Raw genomic sequence first — 13,640 nt, forward strand, 5'->3', positions numbered from 1 at the left:
CGTAGCTTTTTGGTTCCTGTCCTGGAACTAGCTCTTGTAGACCAGGCTGGCCTCGCATTCACAGAGATCCGCCTGCCTCTGCCTCCCGAGTGCTGGGATTAAAGGCGTGCGCCACCACCGCCCGGCTGCCCACATCTTCTTGTGAAACAACCAGGAGTGTCTAAGAGACACCACACTGATCTCCCTATGCCCACAATTCCAAAGGGTCCACTTTAGGCCCACAAGCTCTTCCTGTGACCACTGTAATGATGGCTTCTGAAGGCCCCGAGCCTTTCGGGAGGTTTGTCTCCAAAGCACTGCAAGGCAAAGTCTAAGGCATCGAATACTGCTACCGGCTTCTGAGCCAGTGCCTTCCTATGCTAACTCCAGCAGGCCCTGAGGTTCTCCCAACCATGAGCTTGCTCTGCTCAAGGCGCTGCAGTCCCCACAGCCTTCTGCATGGCCGTGTCAGGTTGGAATTGGGCACCGCCAGCCCACTCCCACCTGCCACTTCAGGATCCAGGTGGTTTGGCATCCCTGTCACCCTGATGAGCAGTGAGCAGTCCAGCACAGCCATGTGTATCTCCTAGGGCCCACGAACTCCAGAAAAGTAGGAGGCCCAGGGCCCACTCAGTCCTGTGGCTACCACAAGCTGCACTGATGTGGCTAATTGCTTGTCACAAGGCTCAGACAAATGTCATACTCTGCTCACGATCCAAGAAGCAGACAAGTCCCCTGAGTAGCCCTCCTCCTGAGGAAAAGCCCCAAACGTCACAGCGGTGTCCTTCCTTGAGCTGCTCCCAGCAGCTATGTGAGACTCTACAATGAGCTGTCCTGGTTATAAGTCCCAGTCAGTGGTCATCAACAGCCCAAGGAAGGGGCAGGTGCATCTCTTAGGCATTAAAGGCCGACACCGCCCAAGAATCTCTCACAGATTGGCCACAGAGCGCATGCCTTACTCCACAGGCAGAAAGAACAAGGGATGACTCATCTGCCCTCCACAGGGCCGCTGTCCCTGACTGCTAAATTCACTGTGAAAAATTCAGACCCATCCTTGAGGATTCCGGCTGGAGGCCAGATTACAAATTGTCCCTCATGTATAATCTTGGTCAAACCAAGCTGGTAATGTGGCCCCATCTTCACCCACAAGAAAAGTGCTGAGTCTGAGCACTAGCTAGGTGCCTAGACCCTTGGTCTGTGTAAGAGCCAGCGAGGATGGGGAATGGAGCTAAAGAGGAGGCAGGTCGCCTGGGCCCTGAAGCCAGGGGAAACTCCAAGGGCAGCTTTGATCCCAAACTTGTCATAATACTGGGCAGGACAGCGAGAGGCTGGGTCTCATTCAACAGCCTGCCCACCCCATCCTAGAGGCATTTGAAGAACCACAGAATCTCTTTTGTGAGACTAGCAAACAATACAGTCAGGATGGCAAAAGGTGACCCCAAGAAACCAAAGGGCAAGAAGTCTACTTATGCCTTCTTCGTGAAGACCTGCAGGGAAGAACATAAGAAGAAAAACCCCGAGGTCCTAGTCAATTTTGTGGAGCTTTGCAAGAAGTGCTCTGGGAGGTGGAAGACAATGTCCGACAAAGAGAAATCAAAGTTTGATGAAATGGCAAAGGCAGATAAAGTACGCTCCGATCGGAAAATGAAAGATAATGGACCAGCTAAAGGAGGCAAGAAGTTGAAGGACCCTAATGCCCCCCCAAAGACCACCGTCTGGATTTTTCTTATTCTGCTCTGAATTCCGCACCAAGATCCAATCGACAAATCCTGGAATCTCTATCGGAGATGTGGTAGAAAAACTGGGTGAGATGTGGAACAACTTGAGTGACGGTGAAAAGCAGCCTTACGTTACCAAGGCCACAAAGCTGAAGGAGAAGGAGGAGAAGGATGTTGCTGACTATAAGTCTAATGGGAAGTTCGATGGCGCCAAGGGTCCTGCTAAAGTTGCCCGGAAAATGGTGGAAGAGGAAGAGGAGGAGGAGGAGGAAGAGGAAGAGAGTCGAAGGAAGAGGAGGAGGATGAATAAAACTCTGTCTCCTTGTGAATACCTTAGAGTAGGAAAGGGCCGTGATAGACACATCTCTTATTAGAGCCATGTCTATTGCCCTTGTTGGATTTAATTACAAAATTTGATCACGATCATATTGTAGTTTCTCAAAGTGTCAGTGGTTTACATGAAGTGGCCGTGGGTGTCCAGAAAGCCCTGAAACTGTATCAAAATTGTACATAGCTCCAAACAGTTTTCAAATGGAAAGGCACTCGCATGTCCTCCTAACTCTGTGCACTTTGCTGCTGGTGTGACAAGGCATTTGAAGATGTTTCAGGCATTTTGTTTACAACTCGTAAGGTAGTGTTAACCCTATGGCCGGTTATTGGCTAGCAATCCTGAGTTGTCAACTGTACATATCTATAGTTTGTAAAGAGAACAAGACAACCCAGACAGATTCTTGATGCTCCTTGTTTGGCTTGGAGGCTGTGAGGAAAGATGCCTTTTGGAGGGGGCCGTAGCTCAGGGCATGCACTGTGAGGCTGGACCTGTTGATACTGCGGTGGGCATCCATTTAGCTTCAGGTTGTCTTGTTTTTGTATATAGTGGCATAGCATTCTGCTGACATTCTTAGCTGTGGAAAGGGGGGAGGGGTCAGCTGGCATGAGAAGTGTTTGGATTTTTTCTCTAGCTAAGTGCTGTAGATTTTCAGCTGTTTTTAAACTGTAGCAAAGCAAAGAACTACTGCATCCCCGAAAGTTCAAGAACTCTCTGCAGCTAAACGCAACTTGCAACATTCTGTTATTTTTTTGTATGTTTAGAATGCTGAAATGTTTTTGAAGCTAAATAAACAGTATCAGATTTTTAAAAAAATCTCTTTCCTGGGGCTGAAGGTGTGGCTCAGTGGGTAGAATGCCCTGAGCATTCATAAGGCCCTCTTTTGAATTCCAACAACACCATCAGGTAGGGCATGGTGGCCACACCTGTCATCCCAGCACTTGGGAGGTGGATCATAAAGTCTCTCTCAGTCATCCTGACTATATTCCCAGTTCAAGGCCAGTCTGAAATACATGAGACCCTGTGACGATGATGATGATGATGATGATGATGATGATGATGATGATGATGATGATAAAAATGAAGAGAAGGTGGTAGCACAACTATCCTGAAAAAGAAGAGCCTGTCAATTCCCCCACACTGAGGTGGGGAAGCAAGGCTATCATAGCCCCACGTAGTGGTGATAGGATCAGGTTCAGAGAGAAGAGCGGTCACCTTGTGGCCACAATCTGAGCTCTGGCCTGGCCAGAGCAAAGGAAACAAAGAGACCAAAAGTATCACACACTACTCCCCTCGGTGCCCAGACCAGTGTCAGACGTGCCTGTGCCTCAGTCTTGGGAGTGCAAATCCCAAAGCTCTCTTTGCCGGCATGATGGTGTAAGTCAGGCCCAAGAAAATGAGGAGAATCCTGGGTCCCACTCCTCAGAGCACCTACAGTCATTGCTCAGCCTATTGAGATAGGCATAGTATGGGAGACGCCCACTTCCAGAACAGCCCCAAAGAGCGCACCATGTTAAGTACTGCTGGTGACCAGGCCATTGGTGAGTGCTTCAGCATGGCGCCCAGTTCCTTTACAGCTGGAACTCAGACAGCTCTGCAGTGGGACCAGGCTGTTCCACGTCACAAGGCAAGTACAGAGCAAAGCTCTCAGTCTGCAGCATCCTGACAGCAGGATTTCCCAGCTACTGACAGAGCAGAAGCAACAGGAATCTTGCAGATGGGGGTTCACCCTGAGAGCAAATGGCTCCTAGGCTCAGGCACTAGTAGATGGGACAAAGTGGCAGTGACCACTGCAAACCTAACCCACTCGTGTTCAGGAGGTGCCAAGAGGTCCCCAAAGACACACCCTGAGATCCTCGTCATCACTGGGAACATAGATAAAACCAAATGAACTAGGAGAAAACAGAGGTCAAGATGACACACAACTGCCAGCGGTTACACAAGGTGGAGGGTGCCAATGTTCCCTCTCTCCCCGACCCAGCAGCTCCCCCATCTCCTCAGCATCTGAAGGACTCCAACTCTACACCTGTCCAGGATACGCCCAAATTTTGCAATGTTCCCGCCCCAGCAGCCCCCCATCTCCTCAGCATCTAAGGGACTCCAACTCTACAGCTATCCAGAATAAGCCTCCAAATTTTGCAAGAGGGAAGGAACAGAAGGGAAGGCTTTTAGGGAACCACCTCCCCACTATGCAAAGACAAGAGCATCCCCAAAGCCCCTCGGAGAGCAAAGGAAGCTAAGGGCTAGTCCAGCAGGTAAGCAGCAGTCTGTCAGGGCTTAGAGTCATATAGCTGCACTAGTAATACAGACAGGGAAGGGTGCTGGGAGCCAATCCTAGAGGGGACACCCAGAGCAGGCACCCAATGCAGAAAAGTCAGCTAGCCCCAGTCTCAGGTTTGGCTCAGATGCAGGCAGCACAGATGTTCAGCACATGTGGCTGAACTCTTCTACAGTCAGAGTTCACACCTGGGAGTCAGGACACCTGTGGGAACCTCCAGAAAAGAGAAATAATAGACAAGAGGCCTGGACTCAACATCTGGCATGAAGAGAGGCAGTAGGCAAGGTACAGCCAGCGATAGCCTGTGGGGTAAATGTGGAGCAGCCCTGCCTGTCATTCCTCCCTACACAGGAAGAACAATGGTAACAGCTATTATAGAAGCCAACTGTGCTCAGTGAAATAAGCCAGACACAAAGGAACAAAAGGCATCTGACTCCATTCACACAAGGTGCCTAGAAGTCAAAGTAGGATAGCAGATGTCAGGGATTGGGGGAGGAGAGGAGTGTCTCTCGGGGACAGCTTTAATTTTGAAGCCAAGAACTGCAAGAGGGGATAGGAGGGCAGCTCAGCGAGTAAAGCATTTGCTGTGCACGTGTAAGAACCAGGAAAAATGTAAAGCTCAATAAAAATCAATTAAAAAAGAATCATAGATAAAAAAAAAAAGGACCAGAGCTCAGATCCCCAGAATCTACGTAAATGTCAGATGGAAGAGGTGACCTTCTGTAATCCCGAAGTTGGTCAGCCAAAACAACCAAATCTGCGCACTGTGAGTTCAAGTGAGAGCCCCTGCCTCAATGAATAAGGTGGAGCATGAGCAGGGAAAACAAGAGACCATCAACTTCTGATGTCTGATGTGTACATATGCAGATACACAAATGCACACATGCATACACACATGCACACAAGCACATACACAGGCACACACACCTCATGTGCAAAAAAAAAAAAAGTAGGAGTAGAGGAAATGGATGGTGATGGTGACCACACAGATGGCACTGGACTTCAGTCACAAACACTGAAATGGTGCATTTATCATGTGTGCTTTGCCATTAAGAAGAAAGAAAGAAAGAAAGAAAGAAAGAAAGAAAGAAAGAAAGAAAGAAAGGAAGAAAGGAAGAAAGAAAGGAAGGAAGGAGAAAAAAAAGAGAAAAGCTTCGGGAGCTGAAAAGATAACTCAGTGAATAGCCATTAAATATCAGGCCTCATAAACCTAACAACCCCAGAATTCACATTAAAACAGACATAGGAGCTGGAGAGATGGTTCAGTCATTAAGAGCACTGGCTGTTCTTTCAGAGGCCCCAGTTCAAATCCCAGCACGTACAACTGTCTGTAACTACAGTCCCAGGGGATCTGATGCTCTCTCTGGCCTCTGTAGGTACTGCACACACATGGTGCACAGACATACATGCAGACCAAATACCCATAGACATATAAATAAAAACGGAGGAGAGGAGAAAAGGGAATGCAATGGTTGGAGCAAGCAGCATCTGTAATCCAAAGCACCTGTGAAAAATGGGAGACAGAGGCAAGAAAATAGCGAGAAGCTTACGGACCAGTTAGCCTGTCTTACACCACAGCAACAAAGACTGTCTCAGACAAGGAGGGTCAGAGGTCGTCCTCCGATCTCCACATGTGCATCATGGCATGCGCACGTACACCAGCACATAAATATACACCACACACACCCTCCTCTCTCCGTCTTCCCACCACCACACACCCCACAAACTGCTGCGCTGAGATGCTGACCCTGTAACTCCCAAGGTGCCAGGCCATATAAAACAAAGTCCTAGGATCCTTCTTACTGCCAGCACCTAGTCAGGGCTTGGACCCATTTCCCTGCAGCACAAATCCAGGTCACCCCCTAAGCAGTTTCCATAGAAACCACTGCTGAGCAGACAAATCCATCTCAGCTGCAGCTCCTGTTCAGGGACGGCCTTTCCCAGAGTTGGCACCTGTGTGGCCACAGCCTTATCACAGGTATGTATAGGTATCGAGCCATGTAACAGCTGGGTTAGACTCAACTGGCACCTGAATAAGTGGTTTCCTACAAAAGGGACATCCCCAGGCTGACTTCAAGATACTTGATGTTTAGCCCCAAACCCTGAGTGGGGTGGGAGGGCTTCTTGTAAGGAACAATATTAATGGCGCACACACACTCGCTTTCCCCAACACAATAACAAAAGTGGCGCAGCTTCCAATTTAAGAAGCGGGGCCTCGCAGGTCATTAATTATTCTAACAGGGGACACTGAGCAGCAGCGGCATGCACCAGCCACAGGACATACAGACAACATGCAGACAACATACAGAGGTCACACTGGTGCTGGATCTCAGGGACCAGAGGTGTCAAACGCAGTAAGGAATCTGAGGTAGGACAAGAGCAAGAGAGGAAAGCCCAGGCCCTGATGTACACAGGCTCTCGGCTTGCTGCTACTATCTGCCCTCAATTTGGAAGGCCGTGCATCCTGGAAGATCACACTGAAAACTACGGAGATGACTGGGAAGCCTGGTAGGGATGCTGCAGGGTCCCAAGTCAAGTCATCTCACGTCGCTTCGCTTGAGCTCCTTGTCCAGGAAATTACAGAAAACAACAGTGCTGTTCTTAGAGAGGCCTAACCAGGCCTGCAGGCTCTACAGAGAACACATACGCACACGCACACGCGCACACACACACAATGGCTGCTGATGGCACAGAAGCCAGCTTCCAGGTGAGACCTGATGGGGAGGTTACTTTCCCTTTTTAGAGGCATTCTGGGCAGGTCCCGGCTGCAGGCTGATACCCATGCACCGAAGAGTGAGACTTGGGGAGGCAGCATAGCTTCCTGTGAAGCAGAGGTCAGAGACAGCCCCTAGCTGGGATTCACACAGCCTCTGTAATCTGAATACACAAATAATGCCAGCCAGCACCTGCCTCTGCAAATGCTGGGCATGTCACAAACTCTTAGGTTGTCCCTGGGGCATCACGCTTGCCTGTGTGACATCTCATTATTTCTTCTTTTCTTCTCTGCCCTGTTAAACATAACTGGCTTTCCTGGGTAGGAGCTGTATTAACGTAGTGGTTATTAATATCATTACAATGCCCAGGACTCACTGCCTCCACGCAGAGCTCCAGGCTGAGTTGGAGGATTAAGTGTTTCCCATGAATAATGCATGGCCCAAAGTCCTGGGATGCCCCACAGATTATCGCCCCTGAGAAGGGCTTAACAACAACGCTGGGTACAAATCAGGAAGCTGAAGTACCAGGGAACAATAAGGACAACTTCAAGGGACTGGCACAGGCCTGGCACGCACAGCCTGTGGGCTCGACAGGTGGGTCGCACCAGTCTGGTGTGTCCACAGGACACAGGCTGGATAGACCTTGACGCTCTTCCGCCCCAAGACTTCCTGCCCGGTGACAGGAGTGGGCAGGATCAAATGCCCTTCTTCCACAGCCGCCCTGACACCGAGCCTGGGTTCCAGGTTTAGCCAGAGTGGCCCAACAGGAATACCAACCTCGCCCCCTGAACCCATCCTATAGAGGGGACTAAGTCACACAGAGGCCAAAGAAAGGTAAAAGGAGCCACGCGCTCCCCTGTACTCTGTGTCCTCTGGGACAGACTGCCCGTTTCAAGCTGTTCTCACTCACGAGGGTGGAGGGAACAGGGGGTAATGAAAAGGAGTTGCTTGGTGTCATCGCTCAGCAACACCAAGGGGCAAATTAAAAGTGTAGGGCACAAGTCAGGAGACTCCAGTGCCAAGGAACAATAATGGTGACTTCAAGAGTCTGGTCCAGGCCTGAGCAGGCAGGTGGGTTACACACTGGTATATCCACAGTACTCAGGCTAGATCAACCTCAGTTCTCTTCATAGTGAGACTTAATACAAGGCAGCATGGGGCTTGGGAGGAGGCCAGAGTCCCGGAAAGGATGGAAGGTGAGGGTAAAAAGTGGTGGGGAGAAGACAGGAAGAGGATGAAAGAGAAGGGGAGAGGGGAAGGAGCGGGAGTAGAATGGAGACAAGATGGAGAAGGGGTGGAGGAGAGAACAGAGAGGAAATGAAGGAAAAATCAAAAAGGAGGCAAAGGAGGGACAGAGGAGGAGTGGAGGAAGATGGAGGAGATGAAAGAGGGAGATGAAGAGGTAGAAAGTGTGGAGGCGGGATGAAGGGGATGGAGGAGGAGTGAGAAAGGATGGAGGAAGAGGAGGAGATGATGGAGCAAGGAAGGAAGAGATGGAAAAGGTATAAAAGGGGTGGGGGAAGGGAGGGAAGAGAAGAAAGGGGTGGAGAAGGGGATAAAGGGGACCAGAAGGTACAGGAAGAGATGGAACAGCAGCCTCTTTATTGTATGTGGGGCTGGGATGAAGCTGCCCAGGCCAGACTTCACTGTGAATATCTAGGCTGGCTAGACACATCTCTGTTTATTTGGAAATGTGGTACAGGCTGGCATCTGTAAACACACAGGATAGACAACACCAGGTTTCCCAAGGTCACTCAGCAGGCTATGATGCCTCCTGAACCTTTCCATCATCCATGTTCTATTCCCACACCCTTGTCAGCCCGGTCGATGGGAACCAGGGACAGTCACGCTGGGTGCCCACAGGGCTTCCATGCCGACACACCAATAACATATGGGCAGACGTGTGCCTCTGAAGGGAACAGATGTCCTTACGGAACAAGGCTGCAGGAGGAAGAGGGTGGGAAAGCAGAGGCGCTCCATGCCCACAGCTGGAGAGAGGCCAAGAGCAGATATTTCCTCAATCCCCAGGAGAAGCCAGCTAGGACAAGTTCCCCAGCTTCCAGAACACCGAGAGAAGCCAGGTTTCTTTGTACCAGTCAGAAACCTCACCCGCTGGTACCCAGTACTGGGGTCAGAAAATAGCCCAGAGCCCCATGCATGACACTGGGCGTGCTGCTCAGACTCCACCCCATCCTTCAAGGCATCTCACCCTGGCTAGCACTCTCAACACAACTCCAGGAGGCCGCAGTCAGATCTGCCAGGGCCCCAGGAACCTAAAACTGGGCACTTGGCCCTCGAAAAGAGATGTGGAAATCACCATCTTGTGACACATAACTGGCCACATACCTGGGAGCCAGAGAGCCTTGGTCCAACACCCACCCTTAGTAGAGTCAGGGGAGCTCATATACCAGTCTTTCCAGATTTTCTTAACTGCATCCAAGGTAGCTCAGGGGAAGCAGGTCCAGCATACATAGGTCGCTGGGGACCTGCTTTTGAAAAGAAAACTAAGGATAGTGAGCACAAGCCACATTGTCCCTCAGGGTCTGACTTTACTGTGTGGACACCCCTAAAAATATCTCAAAGGGATACATCCCCAAAGAGTTGAAATGACCCCAAGCACGAAGATGACAGAAAGAGCCAGGAAACATTTCATGTGCTGTAAATGAAAATAGTGATTTTATATGGACATGCCATTTCTATAATGCATTTCTCAATAAATTAACAAAGTCTCAGGCAAACATTTGACCACCAGGCCTATCTCTAAGGACTCAGGTCAGCCCCAAAACCTGAAAACCCCTTTGCTGGGGAGAACCAGCTGGCATGGGATGCTCACCATGGGCCTGTTCTGCACCTTGATTTACAGAACAGAGCTCGGGCTGTACCACGGTGCCCAGTGCTGAGCTTCCGGAAGAAGGACTCCAGTCAGGCCTTCCTGCAAACAGCTTCGATCCTTAGGGACACCCCCTGAGAGAACAGAAGGGCAGGTGCTTCCTCTAGATGCTTTGGAAGCATAAAAAGGCTGAGAACAATCACAAATCTTTCCTCTATGAATCTCGTTGCATCTCCTACACCAATAAAAGCAACGATCAATGCCTCAATTTTCCAAGTTCATGTCCTCGGGGGGCCTATGAAATTCAAAGCAGGAAGCACCAAGAATCACTCCCCATCGACTCCCACAGAACTCGATTAGCGCCCACAGCACGAGCAGCAGACGCTCAGGAAAGTGATGGGAACACCGCACCGCACCGAACCGCAGAGCTGCCTTCCCAGGATTTAGGGTTCCCCACACAGCAGGCATTCTGCTCCGCAGGGCAGATAACGAATCCCAGACCACCTGCCTGCCCGGTTCTTCCCAAGGATCCCTGAGACCTGGCTTTGGTTGTGGCAACCCCAGGTATATGCCAGGCACAGCCTCATCCCTGGGGTCAGCATCGAACTCTCACGGGGCTTCCTGCAGGGGAACAAGTTCACTGCCACTTCCAGGGGAGGGTACAGACAGGGTCTTTCAGTCAGGCAGGGTTTAAGACCACAAGGCCACTGGATACTAGGTCTTGCCTGGGTTCCATCTTCCCTCCACTCTGTGCCCCTTGTTAGTGAAGTTGCAATATTCACCGCTGAGAAAAAAATGAATGAATGAATGAATGAATGAATGAATGATTCAAGAGGCATAGCTCCTAAGAGTCCAAATACGAAGGGGGTAGAGAGACCTCTCTCATCTCAGGCTTCCAGAAATCTCTACTCTGACAGAATGCTGTTTCTACCTCAGCTTGGCTGTGACTGGGTCGGACAGGGCATAAAACCATGGTAACACAGCCAATGCTCTAGAACATAGTATTCCAGAAACGAGAAGCGGGGGACAGGTGGCAGCCACACAGACGGGAGGCTCCTCTCGGTGACAGGGCTCTGAAACAGCTGCTATTAGCAACTTCAGCCACTAAGTCCTGAGCCTAAGTCACAGGGCCTAGGACTGCGGGAACCCCCACCTCCCCAGACTCCACCACAGCAGGCAAACCTCAGGAACCACAGAATGGAGACCCTCGGCTACCATTCATAAGTAAGAACAGGGCCACTTAGTTCCACCCCCAGGTCCTATCACGGCTGTCCAAGATGTCTGGCTGGTCTCCTGAGCTTTGAACATGACCCCAAAGTCCCTGAGGTGGAAATCTAGTCCCCAGGGCAAACATGATGGCGATGAATGCCCTTTTCAGGGAGTCCAGCCATTTCCTGCCTTTCCCTCCCACATCTGCCAGGCAACACCACCCACCAGAGGTAGAACACAGGCAGCCACAGCCGTAGACACCCCAGCCTCGGCTCACAGACACCTTCAATCCCACAGCTGTGACGACAGGAAAGAGAATGAGAGACCTACTCTCCTACACTTGCTTCACGACAACCAACACAGTGGGAAGAGACATCACCCAGAGCCAGTGCCCACCTGGCACAGTCACACACACACACAAGTGCAGAAATGCAAACCCGGGGGCTAGATGCTCTGTGGTTAGGATCTGGTACTGCTTTCAAGGATTAGAATTAGGTTCCCAGCACCCATGCTGAGCACTCGCAACTGAATATAACTCTAACTCCAAAGGATCCAGTACCCTTTTCAGACTTGTGGTATATACACACGCGCGCACACACACATACACACGCACACACACACACAAACAATTTTAACTTTTTTAAAAATGGCATAAAAGACCCTGACTCAGAAAAAAAAATGACATAAAAGTAAATCCAGCAGCCTGGCGGTGGTGGCGCACAACTTTGATCCCAGCACACAGGAGACAGAAGCAGGCAGATCTCTGTGAGTTTGAGACCAGTCTGGTCTACAGAGGGAGATCCAGAACAGTCAGAGCTGTTACAAAGTGAAACTCTGCCTCCAAAAACAAAACAAAAAATTCCCAGGCCAGCCACTCCAACCCTGTCCCCTCTGAGAGCAGCCGCCTTCCCTGTGGCAGATGAAGATCTGCTGTATATTCTGGCCATAGACGCCAGTCGCCACCCATCCACCACCCATCCCTGCTACGAATTTTGAGATCTGAGCCATGAGAAGGGCTCAGCATACTGCAGTCTTGCCTGCTGCCCTTGGTGGCCTGGGGAGAAGGATCCACCCAGCAGGTGCAGCAAAGTCAGGAATCAGCTGTTTCTCTAGCGCTCACACTAGGCACACCCACACTGGAGAGCTACTCTGAGCTGATTTAGGGAGCTGGAAGGCCTTGCCAGAATCAAACCTGATTTACGGAGCCCGGAGGGGAAGCTGGCATTTCCCAGACCCCAGCACCGTCCCTATAAATCACTTTGCTCTCCACTCAGTGGACACAATGACTTTGTAAATAAATGCCAGGGCAGATGAGCTGGGAAGAGTCAGACTGAAACAAAGAGAACAGCAGTTGTCGGGCGGCGGCAGAGGCTCCAACTGGCACATCGGGTCTGGGGGACAACAATGGCCCACACCAGCCACAAAGAGAGCTTGAAACGCAGAAGGTAGACAGGGAGGAGGGGAGCTAGGGCCCATAAACCATCATGATAGCAGGGAGAGCATCCCCAAAATAGAAGGCTCAGGCCTGAGTCCAGCCACGCTGAAGCCCCCAGGCAAGGCAAGCATTCATCCTGTCCTTGCCCAGTGGGAGCTCAGGACCACTCACTGCTTGACCTATGCAGACCTCGAGGATGGTAACCTCGTACTCCGTCCAGACCCACAGTGTCCTTCTGAAAGGGACCTGCTATGTGTGTGTGGGGGGGGTCACCTTTACAAGAAATTCTTCCTTGGGGAGTTAAACAACACCCACCCCCTCTTTATAAGGTCCTAATGACAATGCAAGATAAGATTCCACCAAACAGAGCTCAATGGAACCTTACAAAACATAGGTGGCCCCAAAGCAGCCACACTGGGAAGTCTTCACCTAACAAACCAAAGCAGACGGAGTTTCCTAAGCCTCCTCCAGCCTACACACTCTGGCACCTCCAACCCTAGGCCATGTGCACAAATGGCTGGGAGGGGGGCTGGAACTTCAGATGGGGATCCAGTGACCCTCCTGGCCCCCTCATTCCATGAGGGATGTTGGCAGTCCACAGACCCAACGGCGACAAACACTTTCAAGGATGTGGCTGAGCCAATGAAGTTTGGCCCAGAGAATCATTCTCCAATACCATCTTTGATGAGGGGTGGCGGGAAATAGAATATAACTCGGAGAGCATAGATTGACTAGGGCACAGACTGATTGATCCATCAACTGAGGATGAGGGCGCGGGCACCTGGGATGCAGAAAGTTCTGCCCCAAGCTGTTTTTACCTTTTCACATCAGCCGCCAGGGCACACATAAGAAACTGTGGCCGAGCACAGCACCAAGAGCCTTGGTCCATGATACGGGTTTATCTCTTCCTTCGATTGCCATCTTCTGGTCACAGGTGGCTGTCATTGACATGACACCTGTGCTGTGGTATGCTGTCCTCAGAGAATAATGCCTGTTACCGCCCACCTCCATAAGAGACGCTCACTGGGGATGATGACATTCCCTCTATGAGAGGTTGAGGAGGGTCATCAAGCCTTCACCTGAGATTCCAGCCACTCCCCCTGCACTTCCCTCCCAGCTGCTTGTATTTCTGCCCTGTCTCATGTGGTC

At 50.7% G+C, this 13,640-nt stretch overlaps 1 protein-coding gene and 1 pseudogene across 3 annotated transcripts in view; one reads left to right on the plus strand and one right to left on the minus strand.

Moving 5' to 3' along the window:
• The window catches only part of Vav2 (vav guanine nucleotide exchange factor 2), a 185,033-nt gene that overhangs the window by 107,213 nt on the left and 64,180 nt on the right, over nt 1–13,640 (minus strand). The gene's annotated exons all lie outside the window — the stretch shown is intronic.
• On the plus strand, nt 1,364–2,071 carry LOC126509223 (high mobility group protein B3-like; annotated as a pseudogene).

This window comes from Alexandromys fortis, unplaced genomic scaffold, assembly GCF_014885135.2.
Source record: "Alexandromys fortis isolate MF-2015 unplaced genomic scaffold, M_Fortis_MF-2015_v1.1 scaffold_72, whole genome shotgun sequence".
NCBI classification, from domain to species: domain Eukaryota; kingdom Metazoa; phylum Chordata; class Mammalia; order Rodentia; family Cricetidae; genus Alexandromys; species Alexandromys fortis.